Below are 16,688 nucleotides of genomic sequence, written 5' to 3' on the forward strand. Positions count from 1 at the left end.
TTAATGATCCCATTAAGCTTTAATATTTAAACTATGTTATATTATAATTTAATTGTTTAATGAAGTTATAATTTATTTTAAATTAGAAACCCTTAAATTAGTGGTATTCTGTAATGAACTAAAATGTTTGTGTCTCCAAGTATTTAGAATCTCATTAGTAACTAACAAGAGCACTGGATTCGCTATCAGAGAGAATCTGATAACAAAGAGTATCAAGATGTATTTGTGTGCCCTAGCCAGTTAGGCTCAGCGGATAGAGCAAGGGTCCTGGACTCTATTCCTGTCAAGGGCACATGCCCAGGCTGTGGGCTCAATCCCCAGTAGGAGGTGTGCAAGAGGCAGCCTATCAATGATCCTCTCTCGTCATTGATGTTTCAATCTCTCTCTCCCTCTTCCTTCCTCTCTGAAATCAGTAAATATATTTTTTTTCAGTAAATATATATATATGTTATATATATAATTATATATATTTATATATATAAAAATATATATATGACATGTTCATATATATGACAAATATATATATGACAAATAGTGTACTAGGTACATGGAGGAAAAATAGAGTGGATTTTATTGCTCCTTCAGTAAAGGTGTCCAATCCCTCATTTGATTAAAGATTTCAAAGTAAATATTCTTCTAAATGTGAAACTTAAATGGCCCCTAATCTGTCTATTTTTCTTTAGCCTTCCCTCAATTTGTCTTCCTGCATAATATAAGTCCCAATCAAAGAAAAAATTATAACTCAATTTTAAGTTTGTAAAACAGGGTCTTCTATCTTGTTCATGCCAAACTTCCAATAAATGCCTAATCAATAGAATTTATTTCAACCTAGCGCAGTTTTCTGAGGGATAAATGCATTTTTTATAGCACATCTCGCCAACAGAGGGCAGACCCTGAATGCCCAGAAAAGTTAAGTGTCCTTAAATGCCCTTGGGCCTAGTTCCTCATAAGCGCACATAGGATAAAGAATTAGGGCTGCAAGCCCTTCAGGTTATTTCAGTGAGCCCAAGTCTAATTAACTTGCATGAAATATATTTTCTTTGCATACACATCTTATCTCTCAAATAATGTCCTCTTGTTTTAAGAAAACAGTATAGAAAAGCTAACAAATAAGCTAACCAAATATTTTTACAAGTCCAAATCCATATAACATAAAGATAAAAACAAATCTTGATTTATACTACTAACAGGTTTTTCCAGTAAATCCAAGGAAAGATGTTTATTTGATAATATCCAAAAATATATATATATAAATGTTCTGATGAACATAAAGATTTATATTTCAATTAAGATAAATAAACTACAGATAAAATAATGCCTCAGGAAGGCCCATTTATTTGAAAACTGGCAGAAAGAATTTGCCTGAATGCTCATGAATTCCCAATTTTTAAAAATTAAGTAAATTGGGTAAGTGCTTTTGAAAACAGTAATATTACATTTAGAAAATCACCTTTATTGAATAGATAGCAAGTTCTAAAAATTCAATTAATACAAAATTATTTGATTATGTTCAAAAAGTGAAATTTGCTACTATTTTTTCAATTTTTCTCAATCTATTTTCCCACCCCCACATTTTATTCAAGTCAAAACCAGAAGAGCACACAACTTATACAAGCCCAGATAACTAAGATAACAAAAAGAGGCTCCTGCCCTAAAGGTATTTGGAATCTATGGAAACAAAATCAACTCATTGAAAAGCTTGGGGAGCATAAAATTCCATAATGGTGGCACAAAGGAAGTGGTGTAGGAAAGCAAGAAGAAATCTGCTATAAATTGCTTTGTCAGTTTCTTAGTTATTTATCAGTTCTTGAGGTCATGGATGGTAAACAGAAGAACCGTGCTTTTGTGTTACTGTCATGTTTGTCAGCCCTGAATCAAGCTTTTCTCAGCAAGTGAGGACATTCTGACTGGAGTTTAGCAGAAGTTTTGGGACACTTGCAAATGAGTTTGTTTCTGCATATGAGCCTTTTACATAAAGATGTTTTAGATGACAAAGGGCTAGAAATACATTATTGATGATGTTCCTCGCAAGACGAGAACTCAGTTCTTGTCTTCTTAAAGGAAAGATTTCAATCAAGAGACAAAATGCAGCAAAGCAAGCAAGAATTATTTTTTAATATGTTTTTATTGATTTCGGAGAGAGAGGAAAAGGAAGAGATAGAAACATCAATGAGAGAGAAATATCAACAGCAATTGGCTGCCTCCTGCAACCCTCTTCTACTCCCCAGTTGAGTCATAATCAAACTGGTGACCTCTTGGTGCATGGGTCAACACTCAAGCACTGAGCAACACTGGCTGGGTGCAAGCAAGAATTTATTATCAAGATCAACTGAAGGACTTGTATACATGCATATAAGTACAACCAATGGACATAAAGCTCTGGGGAGGGAGGGGATGTGTGGGAGGGAGGGAGGGGGAAAAAATCAATAAAATATGTAAAAATAAATAAATAAATAAATAAATAAATAAAAAGGGAAAAAAATAATTTGCAACAACAACAACAACAAAAAAAAAATTTATTATCAGCAACAAAAACACACTCAGTTCAATGAAACAAGGAAGGGCATAGAAGAAGACACAGGAGAGCCCAGTCGGGGCTGCTCTGGCTCACTGGGAAGTCAGAGAATAGGGGCCCTGGGGACAGGTTCAGGGAATCAGCCTGGGACACACTGCTGCTGCCCATTGCTCCCCTGGTTGCAAGTCTCATGGGGATATTTAGAGCTTAGTAGACTCATGCCTGTGGAGGTAGAAGCGGAAGAAGAGAGAAGGGGGAAGAATGGCACAGGCTGCTCCCCTGAGGGAGAGTGGGCACTGGGTCCTTTGTCTTGAGGCTTTTATCTCTCAAGTGGGTGGGAATCTTAGGGGAAATCTCAGGGGAGGGCTTCAACCGAATATTCACCAGTTTCCTAGATGTGCTCCTTCAGGATGGTGGTCTTCATTGATTGGTCAGTGCCAGGGCAGGGGGCGATTAGCCATTGCAACTGGTCCTGGAGTCATCCACCAGGCTTTGCTGCTTTTCTGGGTCTGGAGCTAAAATGCAACTGAAGTCTAGATGTTATGTCTAGGGAGGTGAGCTTCAGTATCTACTGTAAATCGCTTTGTCAGTTTTTTAGCTATTTATCTCAGTTTCCCTATTTCACTTGTCCTGGCTTATTGGCCTATCTCATTATCACATTAAAAATCTGAATTTGGCCGAAGCCAGTTTGGCTCAGCGGTAGAGCATCGGTCTACGGACTGAAAGGTCCCAGGTTCAATTCTGGTCAAGGGCATGTACATTGGCAGCTGGTCGATGTTTCTCTCTCATCGACGTTTCTAGCTCTCTGTCTCTCTCCCTTCCTCTCTGTAAAAAAATCAATAAAATATATATTTAAAAAATTTTTTTTTTTTTTAATCTGAATTTGGCCCAGCTGGTGTGGCTCAGTGGTTGAGTGAAGATCCATGAACCAAGAGATCATTGGTTCGGTTCCTGGTCAGGGCACATACACTTCCTACTGGCTCCATCCCCAGTAGGAAGTGTACAGGAGCTGGCCTATCATTTCTATCTCTCTATCCCCCTCCCTCATCACATTAAAAATAATAATAATAATATATATATATATATATATATATATATATGAACAACAATAATGACTAACAGGAATTAAACCTTGATGTAATGATGCCAGGCACTGTTCTAAGTGCTTTGCCATATCATATCACTTGACGCTCCCAACAACCTAATATCTACTCTATTTTCCATAAGAGGAGATTGAATAACTCCCAAAATTATACAGCCAGCAAACAGACAGGCCAGGACTTGAACCAAGCAGTCTGACACCAGCACCTGAATTTTAACCCATGTATAACATGTCCTTTAACTTAAACCTCCCCATAAACCTGTGTCCTGTGAGTTCCTTTGTATGGCTCAGAAAACTGTGTCCAAATGAGTTAAGCAGTTGAAACACAGCTCAGTTTCAATTTCAGGTCAATTTGCTTATAGAACCCTATTCCTTCCACCACAGCCTCCCTAAAAGGAAAGAGATGCCATAGAGAATATAGCCAATAATATAATAATATAAGTGTCCTTCCCATCTTCTAACTGATTGCTATGATGCGCACTGACCACCAGGGGGCAGACGCTCAATGCAGGAGCTGCAGTGACCATTTCAAAAGAAACAGCACTGTGGATCTGGCACTGACAAACCAACACTCAACTTCCCCCACATGGGACACAGGCTCCGCCACCACCCTGGAGCAACACCTCACCAAATCATAGCTGAAGCTGCCAAGACCCCATGGCGCAAAATGCGGCCCACAGCCCATCCCAATCTGGAAATGGTAGCTGTTGGCAACGGGTAATTATGTCACATAGCAACAACCAGCTTCCTCTCCCTAGGGTCTAGCCTCCTTGCAGTTTCTTCAGCCTAGGAACACGACTTGCTTTATAGCCAAGTGCAAACATTTTATAGTTTATCCAAATGTTTGTGAAGCATTTTCCTGTGCCTCATCTCATTTGATCCTCACAGAAGTCCTCAAGCACGTAGATAGGAGACTCAGTAGAATCCTATTTTCTTTTCATTAGCTGGAAAACAGTTTAGAAATTGTCAAAATTTGACCTGAATAAAAGAAGTAAGAAATGGTGGAACTTAAAAATGACTTCTCACTTTGCAGAATATAGTCAAACACTACTGCAGTTAAATATTTCACCCTTTGTTCTCCCTGCATGATCTACAATAATAATCTGCTTTGTGTTGATATTTACTGCTGTGTTGCTGACAATTACCTAAAAGAGAAGTTGGGGTGCTTCACTGGGCTGGAAAAAAACTAGCTAAATCAGAAAGCAAGTCTAATTAAGCAAGTTTATTCTTTTTTTTAATATTTTTTATTGATTTTTTACAGAGGAAGAAAGAGGGATAGAGAGTCAGAAACATTGATGAGAGAGAATCATCAATCAGTTGCCTCTTGCACACCCCCTACTGGGGATGTGCCCACAACCAAGGTACATTACCCTTGACCGGAATCAAACCCAGGACCTTTCAGTCCGCAGGCTGATGCTCTATCCATTGAGCCAAACCGGTTTCGGCAAGCAAGTTTATTCTATATCTATTAAAGGCTAAGTTGACTCATGCATGTGCAACACACATAAAGTTCTCACTGGTGCCAGTCTCATGTGTGTGTTTTGATCTATCATCAATCGTGAATTTGGTTGACACCTCTATGATAGAGATAGGGCAAATAGCAATATTAAAATATTTCTTCTAATTAATTTTTTTTTCAATGTGCATGAATCCATGCACCGGGCGTCTAGTATTATAACTGTGTATGGTGTGAAATGAATCCTAGACTTATCAGGGTGATCACCTTGTAAGTTCTATGAATGTCTAATTGCTATGTTGAGCATCTGAAACTATAATATTGTATGTCAGTTGTAATTGAAACATAAAGTTTAAAAAATAATAATAATAATAATAATAATAAGTGAATAAAAAAGATAAAGAGATGCCAAAGATGAAGACCAGAGGCAGGGAGGCAAACTCTACAGATGCTCCCCACATGTCAGCTGGGGCTTCCCTGCCCCTCAGCACCTAGGAAGTGGTGTCTACAAATAAACCCCTGTGTAGATTGTGGAAGAAGTCCCCGGGGTGTTTACGGGCTATTTCCTTTGGGCCATCTCTGCTTCGAGCTCCTCCCTCTGCTGAATCTTAGTCCTCGCTTTGCACTGTGGACTCAGTTTTGCAATCCCGTCCTATTCCCCTATTGCCACAGCAGTCTCAGGATAAACATGGTATGTATGGACCAGACATCCCTGTTCTGCTTGACCTTTCCTTCCTCATAAGCCCCAGTTGCCCCTTATAATGCTCATCTCCCTCTTCCTGCTCTCTTCCTCCTGACCTCTCCTTGAGCCCTTTGTCTCCAGAACAAGAATTCCTTCCCCTCTCCCAGGCAGAGCACTTCAGGCTCATGAGCCCTCTCATGCCAGATTCTGCTCTGATGCCTAGAGTTGCAGACTCAGAAAACTTCTCAAGCTATTTTGCATTTTCCGGGTAGCTCTCCTTCCCAGAGAAGGCTGGACTGGCTGTTACAGTAGCAGCAGCCCAGGCCATAAACCCTGCCACAGAGCTGCAGAATGAGAAAACAGTGGGCTGGGAGGCATTTCAAGGCTGCATTCACAGATTGGCATGAAAAGCTCAGTATACCTATTTTCATAAATGTGTATAATATCAAACACAATATCAAATTAATAATTGCCTTACTTCCATTTTTTAAAAAATTGATCATACATATTATATAACTTTGGTTGCTACAGGCCTGCCTCTGTATCTCCAGTCTCAGGGGCAAGCCAGGAAGTAAAGGGATCTTACTAGCCAAGCACCGGGCGGCCACGTGGCTCCTGAGGCCTGCCAGTTCCCAGGGAGGCTGCTTCCTGGCAGCCTGCCCGGAGGCATTGGCACTGCCGTGTTCCATGTTTATTCCTGCAGAGCCACCCATTGGTCCTGTACTTAGTCCCCTAAAGAGACTAACTGCATTTCTGGACTTTTTCACGTAAAAGGGAGTTAACATATCAGCTGAATGCTGCTGCATTGATGGCTTTAATTTGGGGGCGAGAGTGGGGAGGAGGACGGGTGAGGAGCGGGAGGTGGTTTGACTGTGAAACCTCAAACTTTCCTCAGGAAAAGCAGCTGAGGCTCAGTCTCAGCCAAACCTGCAAGGAGCTGCCTTAACCCTGTGTGAGCAGACACTGTCTTGGCAGTGTGAAGAACAGAATAAACACAGAATTCCTAAGGAAGGAGATTTGAGAAGAGGGTAAGTGACTGTGGCAGGTAGCCCAGGTGTTGGGCAGAATAGAAGGTTCATGAACTTTAGATCTTGTCCTGACTCTACCCCAATGCAGCTCTGTGCCCTTGAGCAAATCATTTGACCTTCTGAGTCTCAATTTCCTAATCTGCAAGTGGAGATAACAATGTCTGCCTTGCTGGTGTAGAGACTGAAGAGATGTTAAGTGAAAGCACCCAGCGTACTTGGGGAAGGGCAGTGCTTTGTAGCTGTGATTGCTATGCTGCTTACTAAATCTGAGATTTATTTATTTTTTAAATATTTTTTATTGATTTTAGAGAGGAAGTGGGAGAGAGAGAGAGAGAAACATCAATGATGAAAGAGAATAATTGACTGGCTGCTTCCTGCACTCCCACACTGGGGATCAAACCCACAACCTGGGCATGTGCCCAAACTGTGGCCTCTTGGTTCTTAGGTCAATGCACAATCACTGAGCCATGCTGCCCAGGAAATTTGATATTTATTTTTAAAATATGTATTGAGTAGCTACCATATGCCAGGCTCTGGACTAGTCACTAGGGACTGAGTGGGGGAAAGGGCAGACCCAGTTTTCTGGCCCATTTTTCCTCTAGGGAGGAAAAATAAGCCTTAAACACACAATGACAAAGTACATTAATTCATTAATTACAATTGTGACAAGTGCCACAAAGGGAAAGTAGGGAATGTTGTGAAAATCCTAAACAGAGAGGCTGGCTAGAACAGCTTTCCTAAGGCAGGTGGGGAGCCGCCATGAGAGCCATGAGATAGCATCGTTGAAGCTTTCTGAAACTGGAGAGGTGAGAGGAGGTATTTTAGAAGGACAGCCTCAGGCTACAGGCCTGGGCGAGGCAGCTTTGAGGGTCTGAAATAAGCAAGCAAGATGGATAGAAGGCCGGAGGACACCAAGCTTGCAGGCTGTGCTGAAGATCCTGAGAAGACTGGGAAACCATTAAGAAGTGTTCACAGGCAGGCCCGTAGTGCTATAAACTTCCCTCTCAGAACTGCTTTCACTGTATCCCATAGCTATTGGATTATTGTGTTTTCATTGTCATTTATTTCCAAGATGTTTTTTTATTTCTTCTTTGATTTCTTTTGTAACCCAGGCATTGTTTAACAGCATGCTATTTAGCCTCCAACTGTTTAATAGTCAATAATATTATAACAACTATGTATGGTGCTAGAAGGTATGAGATTTCTTGGGATGGTCACTCTGTAAGTTATATAAATGTCCAATCACTGGGTTATGCATCTGAAACTATACTGTCCCTCAACTTTAATTAAAATTTTTTTTAATGTTTTTTTTTTTTTAAAGAAGTACTCACAGGAGAGTGGGTAATCCATCTTTGTAATAAATGTGTCGCTGGCTGCTCTGAGGACGACACAGGAGGGGACCTGAGAGAAAGTCTTGAGACCTGGAGCCATAATTAAGAGGCTGTTGGTATCATTCAGTCAAGAGAAGGTGGTAATTTAGAAGAGGAGTAGCAGAGATATGTTGAAAGGGTGCTGTGTGCTGTGGCTCTAGCCTATCTCCTATTACTGTACAATGCTTTTCAAACTCGCCTGATGATAGAAATCTATGAAGTTTGTTAAAAATACAGGTTCCCAGGCTTCTCCTATGGAGATTCCATTTCGGTGGGTCTGGGGCAGGGCCTGGGAATCTGTACTTTAAACAAGGGATTCTTCTCGTTGGGTAGGTCTGTCCAGTGCCGCCCTGCAGAGTGCACTGGGAAGCACACCTTCGTTCCTCTTGTAACATAAATTGGTCCTCAGAGATGGTGCCTCTCGTGATCCCAACCAGACAAGGATCCAGGTGTAAATGCTTAGTTCACCGAATGCTTTTCCTACTTAGAACTAAAAGCACTTCAGCTGTAACATTTCCAACATTCAAATTATTTAAATTGGTGTGTTTTTTTTAAAGTGTGTTCCTTGAAGACTGGGTTTTTTTGGAACATTAATAGGTGTCTAGCTGTGCATAGCTGTCAGGGAGACAAGAAGCAGGCCCTCCGTGGCTGAGGACACTGCCAGGAGCAGCTGGAACGGAGAGCAATGGGATGGAGCGTAAGCCTACTTCTGCGTTTTAGAAAATCCCTGCACAGCTCAGGGACACCTCTCCAGCCCATCAATTGTGCAACTGGAGACTTTGTCACTGGGCCCCAACTTCTGCCATGTCTCCAGAGGAAAATAGCAAGACCTTACACAGATTCCGTCCTTGGCCTGGTTGCATATTATCCAGTTGGAGTAGGAAGGAAGCTTCTTGCAGTCTATCTAGTTGTCCTCTCCATCAGCTCGTCCACAGAGAGGCAGCAGAGCATGGTGGGGAACAGAACAAATCTGAGAATCAAACTCCACTGCTCAACTGCTGGCTCTTTTACTTATTAGCTGGAGACGCTACTTCATCTTCTGGTTCTTCAGTTTTCACATCTGATAAAGGAAATAATAATGGTGCATTAGTGTGCTGGGGCTTTCATAACAAAGTATCACAGATTGGATGGCTTGGACAGCAGGAATTTATGTTCTCACAATTCTGGAAGCTCAAAGTCTGAGATCAAGGTGTTGGTGATAGTTGGTTTCTTCAGCTGGCTGCCTTCTCACTGTGTCCTCACTTGGTCTTTCCTCTGTGCATATCCCTGTCCTAATCTCCCCTTTCATAAGGACATCAGTCATATTGCATCAGGGCACACTCTAATGATCTTACTTTAACTTTTTTAAGACCCTATCTCCACCACCTTGCTGGTGCTGAACCAGTCATCCCGCAGCCAGACCAGCTGCTGGGGTCATGAAGATTGCCCGTTCGGTCATTGCACCGCTGGCCGAGCACCACGTGTCTGCGCTGATGCTGTCTGTCCACTTATCAGACGGACTTCATCCCAGTGCGGAGCAGGACCTGTCCGGGGTGATCCGCACCCTGGCCCAGGAATTCGACATTTATCATGCCTGTTGCCGGCGATGATTTCAGCAATGGCTTCCCCCGCGCTCAGCATGGGCCCAGCCCCACGGTGCATCCTCTCCAGAGTCCTTATGCTGGACCATGAGACACTGCCAGCCATCGCCACTACCCTGTGCGACGTCCTCCTCTACTCCCACGTGTCCCCAAAGAGGCTTCCCCTGGCCATCCTGGGCCCAGCTCCATCACGTTCTTTGCCTTCTCCCTCATCGAGGGCTACGTCTCCATCGTCATGGATGCGGAGACCAGAAGTTCCCCAGGCGCCTCCTGCCAGCTGCTCCAGAGAGCTGGGGGATTTGGGGGGGGGTGCGCACATCGGAGGACAGCTCCTGGGTTTTGATAAATGCGGGATCATGGCCAGATCGTGGATCCCCTGGCTGCAGCCCATGTTTCTCCCTCCTACATCAGCACCTTCAACTCTGACCACGCCCTGGTGCCTGAGGCATTAGCAGCTCCATCCAAGTCTTCCAGCCACCGCAGAAGGAACTGGGCTCCTGAGGCCAGAGGGTAGCAGCAGCCTCTGTACTCACCCCTCACCCCCAGGCTTCCAGAGACTTCTCTAAGCTATTTCCTTAACTCAGAATGAGCACACTTCCCTCTCCTTCCTCCCCCATTCGTACAGGGGGACATCCCTCTCCCCTCTCTATATAAGCTGACTGCAGGAACCGGCTCTGACATGGACGCACCCTGTCTGCCAACACAGGGGAACAGGGTGCACTCGGCTTCCACAAGGAAACCCTCAATCCATGCCCTGCCTGAGGCCGAGCCATCCCTGTCTCTGCACCCAGGGCCAGCTGCTCCCTGGACAGGCCCTAAGTTCCGATCTGCCTCTGGTTGGGTTGCCTTCCCTGGTCAGGTGAATTCTGACGGTGCTCACCCCACATGGGGCCTTCAAGAAAAGTACTTTACATCTCTCTGGTGTTTTTTGTTGTTGTTGTTGTTGTTGTTTTTTGTTTGTGTTTTTTTTTTATCAACTTGTTAACAAAGGGCTTGTAGTGATAAAAGCGAAATAAAGAAGAAGGAAGATCATCCACCCACAGGCAGAGAACAGCTCCATTCAACATGGCAACTAATTTCACCTAAAGGCAATAACCCTAGCCTCATTAAATACTCATTGAAATACATTAGCATACTAAACAACACACCGGAGCTGCCAGGGAAGCATATAAAAGTTCACAGAATGGTAACTGGGTCTCTGCTGAGAAATCTCCACTCCTTTCTCTGGAAAATTCCTCCCCCTTATTAAATGCCCCACCCCTCAAATGAGCCTGAATAAAAGAAATAAATCCCATAGGATTTATTAATATACAGTAGCTCATTCTCTGTTTCACTGCTTCACTAATACTAGTAAACTCACTTTCACTTCAAACTCTAATCTGGCTGGCATTTGAATTCTTTCCTGGGCAACGCCAAGAATCTTCAGTGGGTCATGGACCCTTGGGTCCCTGGATACCACCAGCCCATGCATCACCTGGAGTTAGCATCAGAACCCACAGGTTAAGGGCTCAGTCCCACAACACTGCTCCTCAGGTTCAATAATTTGACTATGTTGGAATCATGAGTGAAGACACAGTGAAAAGTGATAAGGATCCAGAGTGTGGTGACTAGAGGTAGTGGCAAAACAGCCAGTCTCCTTAGAACACTTTCTGTGGGATAACCTGGACTGTGCTTTGTATTTCTTGGTTCTTGACTATTTTTTTTGAGCCTGATTTAGCTTTCCTGCATTTTCTGTAAGGTATCTTATATCCTTCCAATAAATTGCTTTCCTACTTTAAAAAAAAAAAAAATACAATCACATTCTGAGGTATTGAAGGTTGGAACTTCAACATATAAATCTAGGGGGACAAATTTATTTGTCCAACAAATGATATTCATACATCACGGTTATCATTGGGATTAAAAGACCTAATATATGTACCTGTCATATAATAAGTGCTCAATAAATGTCTGTTACTATCCACTCCTTCAGAGTGTTACCAGTGAGACGATGAGACCTCAGTTCATATCTTCTTGAAGGAAAGTACTTAAGCAAGAGAGAAAGTGTAGAAAAGTAGGCAAGAATTTGACTACAGCAATAAATTTATCTGACCCTTTTCACTTACTATGTCTTAGCATTCCTCAATGTCTTCATTTTTGTTTACATATCTTGTCTGACCCTGCAGCAATGCAAGTTTCCCAAGAGCAGAGATCTTAAATATTTTTTCTTCTTCTTTCTACAATTTTGTTTTTTACTGCATGCCCGGCACTTTGGCCATAGTAGCTGACAGGTAATGGTTGTGCACTATTGTTACAGAAGAGCAAGAAACTAGGGAAATCCCAGCACAAGCAGAATAGGGAAACTAAGACAGATAGTTAAGCAGTAGTTTGCAGCCACCTAATAAATCCTATCTTTCCTATCTTTCCTAAACCAGGGACACTTAAGAGTAAATGGTTTGCAGTTCTTCTCTCCAACCAGAGGGTAAATACCTTAAATCACCCTACTCAGGGAGACTGATAATAGAAATGCAATTAGGGCCGTTTGCTAACCACTCAAGAACAGAAGACAAATTAAGAGAATAAATATCATTTTGGCACAAAAGCATAAAGCTTATGAATATTTTCCCCTAATACCTCCCCTAAACACTCAGCCTTTAAAAGCCCTGAAAACCAAGATCCCAGAGCACTCTCCCTTTGGGGAGCACACCATGCCATTTCCTCCCTCCACAGGCATGCATCTCCTAAACTCCAAGGGACCCCATGAGACTTGTAACCAGGGGAGCAGTTAGCAGTGGCAGTTCATCCCAGGCTAATCCCCTGAATCTAACTCCAAGGCCCCTCTTGCTCTGACTTTCCAGTGAGCCAGAGCAGCCCAGCCTAGGCTCTCCCGTTGCTTCTTCTGTGACTTTCCTTGTTTCACTGTCCTGACTGTGTTTTGTCTGAGGTCAATAAGTTCTTGCTTGCATTACAGTGGTACTTTGCCTCTTGGTTGAAATCTTTCCCTCAAAAAGACAAGAACCAACTTTGGTTCTCCTTGCCTTGCAGGTAACAGTTCCAGTCAGAACTGAGTATTTAAAATATTTAAAATATAGGGTATTTAAAATATAACCTATTCCACCACCACAACCCCCTCCCCCAAGAAGCCCCCCATCCCTATACCCACCACACACAAACACAAATCTGGAAGACTCTTGTGGACATAGTTTTGGAGGGAAATTCAGGATGGAAGGAGGAGAGGAGTAGGTACATACAATCCTAATGTCCATTGGTATACAGCAGGGATACATACTCGCATATTATCTATAGTCGAATGGCTCCTTTAAAATGGTTTTGAACTCTTAGGGATGGGAAGGCCTGTCAGGCTCCTACCAGTGTGAATGAGGAGCTGTGTGGATAGTTATATGCACAAGCTGACATCAGTGAGTGTGGACTCCTGGGGGAAGTTAAGATGTGTGATCTGCACTGCACTCTCATGTAAGGTCTGTCAGGGACAAAGGAGACACTCTCTGGATATCATGTGTCATGTCAGCAAAGCATCACACCCAGCATTTTTCCCAGATGGTGTGTGGTTTTCAGAACAGGCAAGTCCCCAGGAGAGGTAGGGTAGGTCAGGGCAGGATAAGGTAACAGGAAATAGTGAGGAACTCATCAAATCCCCCCCTTCTGTCTTGAGTATTGTATAATGTCGGGGAGGAACATACTTCCCTCTACCCTCAAAATTGTTTTGGCTGGTCTAATAATCAAATAGGCATGAGACAAGATTAGCAAGAGAACAGAACCAAGTTTAATACATACATATGTATGGGAACCCCGCAAATATATGAGAGAGTCAGAGACTCACATGCAGGAAAGGTTTGAGATGAAAAGTAACATGGGTATACAGGGTGGGCAAAGGTAGGTTACAGCTGTTCATATGGGAAATAATACAATAAAGAAATAATAATATAAGATTAAACTCTGTTCCACATACTCACAACTGTAAACCTATTTTTGCCCGCCCTGTATATGACCTCTTGAGGTAGGGAAGAGGTAAGATGTGTTGGGGACTTCAAAGGTCATTGCAGGATGGAAAGAAGAGCATACCTTTAGGAAACAGAAGTTTGTCCTGTCATATAGATAGATGGGTGAAGAAGGTCATCGCTGATAATCTCTTATGAGAAAGGCCTCTAATTCAAATTCTTCCAATCAATTAAAGGTGGGGGACGGAAGTTTCTCCTGAGCCTGTGGCTAAAGTTGCCTTTAGTTCAAAACAATCTGCATACCACAGAGGCACACCTAGGTGACTCCTTCTAGACACACACACACACACACACACACACACACCCGCAATGATAAGCTACAGCATCTGCATTGTTGGAACGTACAGTTCACTCACCTTTGCTTGGTTTTAACTGACAAGAAAACTAAACCTGCCATTCAGACTCTTCTCGTGGGACTTATTGTCCCAAGCTAGTGTGGGCCATGCCGTTTCATTTTAGTCACACTCTAGTATGGTCCGTCTGGCCAAGCCCAGATACAATAGTTGAGAAATCTGTGACCTTCAGGTCAGAACAGACTCAATAGGGTGAGCCAATCAATAGGGTCAGGAGCAAAACTGAGTGAACATCAGTTTCTGGAGAGAAAGGCCCTCCAGTGCCCACTCCTACCAAGCAGTCATACAATGGAGAGGTTCGTGAGAAAATGTACCAAAAATACTTTAGTTTTTGTATTTTACAAAGGATTGTATACGATGGATGACCTGTCAATTTTTATACAGCTTTATTTCATGCTATTGTGTCTGTTCTTTGCTTAAAGACTGTCCTTGATACTTAGATAAAATTGTATGTTCCACGTTGTGAAATAAGTTAAACCGTGGGAAAATGAGCTTTTATGCAACAGTAACTTGCTTCCTCATAAAAGATAATGAATCAAGCATTTCTCTCTAAAAAAAAAAAAAATGGTTAAAAGGTAAGTTGGTAGTCATCACACAAATAGAGGAAACAATTTCAAAGGCTATATGATTCATAAGAACTTTCATCTTCAAAACAAGATAGTAAATCTTGGAGTCTGTTTCCCCTTTCAGTCAGTTAGTCAACAACTATTTATCAGTCTACCGTAGGCCAAGAGCTGTTCTGGGTACACTGATGAACAAGACAGATAAAGAGAGGATTAAGACAGAGGAACAGGGTAGGACTAGTTTGATTTTTTTTTTTAAATTACTTGAGAACTATTTGAGACAGACTAGTCAAGAATGACCTTTCAGAGGTTGTCTAGAACAATTCTTCTGAAAATGAAGGAAAAACAGGGAGAGGACAAGGGAGAGCAGTGTGGTTATGTGTGTGTGGTCTGGGTTGTGTGTGGAGGGGCCCAGAATGAGCTAGAGAAGGAAGCTGGAGCTCACTGCTGGGTTTAAAGGATGGAGAGGACTTGATTGGGCTCCATAGGATGGGAGGGGGAAGCAAGGAAACAAGTTACGGAGTGTTTTGCATAAGTCTTGGGTGAGAGGGAGAAGGCTTACATAGTGGTAGCAGATAGGGTTTTAAGCAGAGAGATTTAAGATGTGTCTTAAAGTGGGGTACACTGGGCTTAAAAATAATTTGACACAGGGATGGAATTGAGAAAAAGGTAGGAATTCTCAGGACTCTTAGGTTTCTGAATTAGGATCATTTCCCTCAGTTTATTTCCTTCCAGGCTCCTACCACAATTAAAGCAACTTAAGCCATTATCTTGTTTATTTATTTGTTTACTTGTTTTTCTGTCCATCTACAATAATGCTGTCCAATAAGAAAGCAATGCAGACCACATATGTAATTTTAAATTTGCTAGTAGCCACATTAAAAGGGCAGTAAAATCAATTTTAATGATATATTTTACATAATCGAATATTTTCAAAATATTGTTTGGACAAATTATATAAAAATGAATAAAATATTTTAACTTTTTTTTGCATGAAGTCTTCAAAATATTATGTGTATTTTACACTGACAGCACATCTCCACTTTTTAAGTCCTTAATAATCGCCTGTGACGGTGGCTATATACCGGGCAGTGCAGGTCTATTTTGTCTAGTTCACTGTTTTTCTCCAGCAATTGGAACATTCAGTGACATACAGTGAGCATTTAGTATGTTTTAAATGAGTGAATAATGCCCAGTGACGGGAAGCTTATTGGAGGCAACAGTTTTGGGGGTGGGATCAAAGCTTCCGTTTTAGACTCAGTCAGTCTGAGGTGTTTATGAAACTTCTAAGTGGAGATGTCAAGAAAGGAAGTGGCTGAAACCAGTTTGACTCAGTGAGTCTGCGGACTGAAAGGTCCCAGGTTCGATTCCGGTTAAGGGCATGTACATTGGTTGTGGGCACATCCCCAGTAGTTGGGTGTGCAGGAGACAGCTGGTCTATGTTTCTCTCTCATCGATGTTTCTAACTCTTTATCCCTCTCTCTTCCTCTCTGTAAAAAATAAATAAAATATATTTTTTAAAATTTTATAAAAAAAAAAAAAACAAGAGAGAGAAAAAAAGAAAAGAAAAGAAAAGAAAAGAAAAGAAAAGAAAAGAAAAGAAAAGAAAAGAAAAGAAAAGAAGAGAAGAGAAGAGAAGAGAAGAGAAGAGAAGAGAAGTGGATGGGGAGTCTGGAATTGAGAATAAAGATGTAGGGGAAAATGTGAATTTGGCATTCTATTTCTCCTGCAGTGTGTTAGTAAACAAACACTTCCATTCAAGAGAAAGGTCATTGAGTGGATAAAAATGTTGTGGTAGATATATACAATGAAACATTACCCGTCCATAAACAAGAATGCAATCTTATCATTTGTGACTGCGGGGATAAACCTGGAGGGTGTTATGCTAAGTGAGATAAGTCACTCAGAGAAATGCAGATACCCTATGATTTCATTTACATGTGGAATCTAAAGAACAAAATAAAGGAACAAAGTTGGAACAGACTCACACACAGAGAACACACTGGTGGTTGCCAGAAAGAAATGGGTTAAGGAGAATGGA

At 41.9% G+C, this 16,688-nt stretch overlaps 1 pseudogene; it reads left to right on the top strand.

The window, feature by feature from the left end:
- Nucleotides 1–4,284: 4,284 nt before the first annotated feature.
- On the top strand, nucleotides 4,285–10,478 carry LOC118720996 (annotated as a pseudogene).
- Nucleotides 10,479–16,688: the final 6,210 nt, after the last annotated feature.

Source organism: Pipistrellus kuhlii, unplaced genomic scaffold (assembly GCF_014108245.1).
Source record: "Pipistrellus kuhlii isolate mPipKuh1 unplaced genomic scaffold, mPipKuh1.p scaffold_m20_p_1, whole genome shotgun sequence".
NCBI lineage: Eukaryota > Metazoa > Chordata > Mammalia > Chiroptera > Vespertilionidae > Pipistrellus > Pipistrellus kuhlii.